The sequence below is a fragment of the Cucurbita moschata genome, unplaced genomic scaffold (genome assembly GCF_002738365.1).
Source record: "Cucurbita moschata cultivar Rifu unplaced genomic scaffold, Cmos_1.0 Cmo_Scf00005, whole genome shotgun sequence".
NCBI lineage: Eukaryota > Viridiplantae > Streptophyta > Magnoliopsida > Cucurbitales > Cucurbitaceae > Cucurbita > Cucurbita moschata.
The window spans coordinates 2347393-2353302 of record NW_019268521.1 but is presented as its reverse complement, the minus strand read 5'-3'; positions in this window follow the sequence as shown (position 1 = coordinate 2353302).

Below are 5910 nucleotides of genomic sequence, written 5' to 3'. Positions count from 1 at the left end.
CTGACTTTCACTCGTGTAGAGTGCTTCTTCACCCTTCAATGTGAAGCCTCCCATTTGTTTAGCCATGGCTTCTTGGCTGGCTAACAAATTTTCGAACTCTACCAGTGATGGTTGAGTGGGCCATCCTTGTACAGCAGCAATGAAGCTTCGATATTCTGGTCGCAATCCGTGGATTATAATCCTCTTCATTCGAGATTCTACAATGGCGGACTTTGGGTCTAGTTCAGTAATCTCCCGACAGATCGATTTGACCTTGTGGAAGTACTGAGCAATCGTCATATCACGTTGTGAAATTGACAACAACTCATTCTCCAGAAGTTGTAGCCTCGTATCATTCTTCTTTGAGAACAACATCACGAATGTGTCCCATGCTTCTTTCGGTGTCTTGTCATCCCAAATATGTTCTAACATCTCTTCTCCGATGGTGGTCTTCAAGGCAAACATTGCTTTGCCTGCTTTGATTCTCCATTTGCGCAAGGCGTCGTTAGAATCCTCCTCTGGCGGCGTAGTTTCACACCCGCCAACGATCTCCCAAAGATCCTGTCCTTGTAAATAGGACATCATGCATGTTGCCCACGTGTTGTAGTTGTTGTTGTTGAGTTTCTTAATTCCTCCAACGATTTGGAAATCACTCATCGTGTTGGCCATACCTCAGTAATACCAAACAAGTTCTTTTGACACAAGACTTGCAGAGTCACAGACTTCTCACGACACAAAAGAAACTCACTCACCACTAATCTCAAGAAATCGTTTCTGATGTGGAAGATCAGGCAGAGCTGCAACCACAGAGCATACTAAGGATTCCAAGAGATCAGATAACCTACACTAACCTCGCTCTGATACCAAATGTTAGGAATCACGACTCTCCACAATGGTATGATATTGTCCACTTTGAGCATAAGCTCTCATGGCTTTGCTTTGGGCTTCCCCAAAAGGCCTCAAACCAATGAAGATAGTATTCCTCACTTATAAACCCATTATCTTCCACTAAATTAACCAATGTGGGACACTCCCAATCCCAATAATCCTCAACATGGGACTCCTGTACCTAGCTCGTAAAGCCATCCTTTCCCCAAGGTTATGGATCTATTTTGCCAACTTCTCTTGCTTATATTGTTGCATCGACCATAGTCTAAGGGTGTTGCATGTGGGAACATCGATATATGATGCCCATGTAGACGTGCCCTCAGTCAAAAGGCTTCAGGCGCAACTTGCTTTCAAAGATTCAATAGTTTGCGGGAAAATATTAGTCTTAGGTTAAATTATTTTGAACTTATTAACTTTGTGTCTATTTAGTTTTTTAATTTTAAAAAATATATCTAATAAATCATTAAACTTTCAATCTTACGTTATTAAACGTTCAAATTGATCAATTAATTTAAACTATTTTTAATATAAGAACGATTGAACATGTCGAAAATTTATTAAACATAAAATTGAAAACATTAAAAAAAATCAGATGGCCTTACAAGTTTAAGATCCAAATCGATACAAACCCGAGAGTTAATATTAGCATCGAGTGAAGTTTTTATTTATTTATTTATTATTATTATTATTATTATTAAGAATTGGGCAAAAAAAAAAAAATAAATAAATAAAATATCCATTTATCCATGGGTATTGCCAGACATCTCCCAGACACATTCTGCTTCTACCTCTCATCATTTTGTTTTGTACTCATTTTAGTCCTCACAACCCTAACTAACACTCCCAACATTCAACGGCCCAGATTCATCCTCTCTCTCTCTCTCTGTTCTCTCTCAGAGAGAGGATCTGAGTTCTTGAGATTGATGGAGATCTAAATTTTGATAAATATGATTATGTCTATCCCCTTTGTGTGGTCCTCATCTTCTTCCCCTACTTCTTCTATAAACCCTCTACCACCATTTTACTCTTAACTTTTTCACCCCGAGCTTTCTTTCTAGATGTCTCGACTGTTAAAATTTACGTTCTTCGTTAGAATCGATACTGTAACGTACGTACGTGTTCGTAATAGTCACGATTCTAACCTTTTCTTTTTACTCTAGGGTTTTTGTTTCAATTCTGCCTCTACTGTTCCAACGTGTTTCGTTTTTTATCGAGCTTTCTAGATGTCTCGATTGTTAAAATTTACGTTCTTTGTTGGGATCGATACTGTAACGTACGCACGTGTTCGTAATACCCACAATTCTGACCCTTTTTTATTCTAGGGTTTTGTTTCAATTCTGCCTCTATTGTTCCAACGTGTTTCGTTTTTTTATCGAGCTTTCTAGATGTCTCGATTGTTAAAATTTACGTTCTTCGTTCAAATTGCTACTCGTACGAAGGCCAACTGTTCGTAATAACCACAATTGTAATCCTTATGTTATTCTAGGGTTTTGTTTCAATTCTGCCTCTACTATTCCAATGTGTTTTGTTTTTTTATCGAACTTTCTAGATGTCTCGACTGTTAAAATTTACGTTCTTCGTTAAAATTGCTACTCGTACGAAGGCACGTGTTTGTAATAGCCACGATTCTAACCCTTTTTTACTCTAGGGTTTTGTTTCAATTCTACCTCTACTGTTCCAACGTGTTTCGTTTTTTATCGAGCTTTCTAGATGTTTCGACTGTTAAAATTTACGTTCTTCATTCAAATTGCTACTGTAATGTAGACACGTGTTCCTAATAGCCACAATTGTATCCTTTCTGTTACTCTAGGGTTTTGTTTCAATTCTGCCTCTACTATTCCAACATGTTTCATTTTTTATTGAGCTTTCTAGATGTCTCGACTGTTAAAATTTACGTTCTTTGTTAAAATTGCTACTGTAACATAGGCACGTGTTCGTAATAACCACAATTGTAACCTTTTTTTTATTCTAGGGTTTCAATTTTTCATTTTTACCGAGCTTTCTAAGTGTTTCGACAGTTAAAATTTACGCTCTTTGTTAAAAGGACGGGTCCGTATATAATTATGTTTAGATGGTAGCATGAAAGCTTAGTGACAAATTCATTTACTAACTTCATAATTCAATCATACATTCTATATAGTTTAGTATTCCTTTTTTCCAACATATTATAAAATGTAGAATCTTTAGCATTTGAAGTGGGACCCACATCCATTAATACAATTTAAGAGTATAAAAAAAACCCTAGAAGCTTCTAAAGTACATCAGCTTTTTCAACCGAACTCCAAAATGATCAAAATCACGACTCTAAATTTTACGAGCTAACCAGCTAGCTAGCGTGGGAGCTACCACAACTAAAAGAAAACGGTTAAGACCATTCAATTTTGATATAAGGGTTTAGCCAACGTAGAGTGTTGTCTAGCACGAGATGATCCAGAAAGTGGTCTAGTATTGTCAGCTCCTCTCCGAGAACAATAACCAATTCCCGTAACCTACAAACCTTATGAGAATGAAAAAGTAAAACCCGAACGAATAATGTCACTATTGGATGATAAAAGTTGATTTAGAGAATGATCATGAGTTTATAAACAAAAAATCCTCTCTTCATTGTTACGAGGCCTTTTGGGAAACCCAAAGCAAAGTCATGAGAGTTTATGCTCAAAGTAGACAACATCATACCATTGTGGAGAGTCGTGTTCTTCTAACAGTCACATACGAGCATCAAACGGTTCGGGTTCTCATCCAAAATCTTAATTAATAATAACGAGGAGAGAGAAAGAAGTAGAGAGAGAGAGAGAGAGGGATTCCATCCACCAATCATTCAATTTCAAAGGCAAAGGGCCACAATCTGCTCCCCAGAAACCAAGAATCCATCATGTCCGCCCAAACCCAGCAACCTTTCTCTCTCTCTCTCTTCTCACACGTGTCAACACTCCCTTCCCACGTGCCAAACCCACCTTTCATTTCTTCCTCCTCAGCCGCCTATTTCTTAGCCCACTCTCAATATTGGGTAGGGACCACCTCACTGTGGTCCCCACTCCCAAACCAACACCACAATCTCTTTCGCCAATCACCATCATCCGATCCGAATCATTAATTTCAATAATTATTTATTTATTTATTTCATATATATATATATATATATATATATCTAAATGAATTATTTAATTTTAAAAAATGATTAATAAATTTAAATTATTAATTTTATATTTAATAAATATATATATATATATATATATATATATATATATATATTTAATGAATTTTTAAATTTAAAAAATGATTAATAAGTTTAAATTATTAATTTTATATTTTATGGATTTTTAATTCTTAAACAAACTTGGGTATTTAATTTTTTTTAATTAATTAAAAAAATACCTATTTTTTAGGGATTAAAACAATTTATTTATTATTATTTTATTCTCTGTTTTCACCCTAATCGCATCGACACGCTTCGGTTCGGTCACGCGGTTTGGGCTCTTTTCCTCTACACAACCCTTGACCGCCATATTATCAAGGCATCACTTGCGTGAAATCCTACGTGTCGCTCTTCCATTGGCTATTAATCATCCCTTGTTTTTACCTTTTTTTTAAAAAAAAAATTTAAATCATTTTTTTTAATAAACTAATCAAAATTTAATCTTTTTTTTTTTAATTTATTTCAAATATTAAAAAAAATAAACTTTAATTAATAAAGATTATTCTCTAACACTAATCACTAATTTATATTTGGATTATAGTTTATTAATATTGATTTCATTTATATATAATTAATAAATATGTGAATATTATTAATATCTTTATCCTTTAATTTCTATTAATGTACAAAATATACATTAAATCTAATTTTTTTTTCCATAATAATTGTTGGAAAAGGCAGGTTAATTAAAGCCTAATAAAAATAAAATTGATAATAGGTATAGGTTAATATATATATATATATATATATATATATATATATATATGGAGAAAAAAATTGGGACATTAGAGGGTTCAGCTTTTTGGAATTTAAGGGCACATATGAAGAAAGTACATCATTGCAATCCTACCTAACACTAGCTGCACCTCTTTTTTTTTTTTTTAGGAGGGATGGTCAATTTATACTTATATATATTAAGATTCTCGACTCGGGATGCCATGAGAATCAATGGTATGCTATGTTCGAGTTGTATGTTAGTCAATACAATACGTGCTAGAAGAACTCGGGTTAGTTTGTAGGAATAGTTGGGGCTCAAGTCGAGTAAGTAAAATGATTGTGTTGTAGGAGATGCATGGAAATTTTGAGGTTGTGGGGTGCATAATATGGATTCTAAATCTTGGTTCGAACCCCTAGATATGAAGGGTTATGTACAATATCTGTAACACCCTAGACCCACCGCTAGCAGATATTGTCCTTTTTGGGCTTTTCCTTTCGGACTTCCCCTCAAGGCTTTAAAACGCGTCTGCTAGGAGAAGGTTTCGATACCCTTATAAATGGTGGTTTGTTCTCCTCCCCAACTAATGTGAGACATCATAAAATCTTCTTAAAATATATGCATGACCACATAAGCTCCGACCTCGTATCAAGATCACGATCTTCTTTTTTTACTCTCATTTGCTTTTTCAGTTCAATCAAGCTCCCAAATTTAGCCTTTTTGTTTAAGTAGGGGCAACGGGTCGAGTCCGTATTGCTGCAGAGCGACAACCGCACTCCCTCATTATTCTCACTCTAATAGAAAAGCCGAGCATGATCGGTTGGTGATTAGGGTTTTGATAGGGGTTGGATGACCCCTCAAAAAAGAGTGGCCACATAGAATATATATATATATATATATATATATCGATACTTTTCAAATAAAAAAAATAATTTATAAAAGTTTAGAAATTAAATAAATATAAATTCAAACAAATAAAAAGTCTAAATTCTAACTATTTAGTAAAAGATTGTTAAATTTTATTTATTAAAACATTATTTTGAAAATAATATGAATATAACTCATAACGTAACATAAAATGAATGAAACAGTAAAAAAAAAAAAAAAAAAAAAAAAAAAAAAAAAAAAAAAA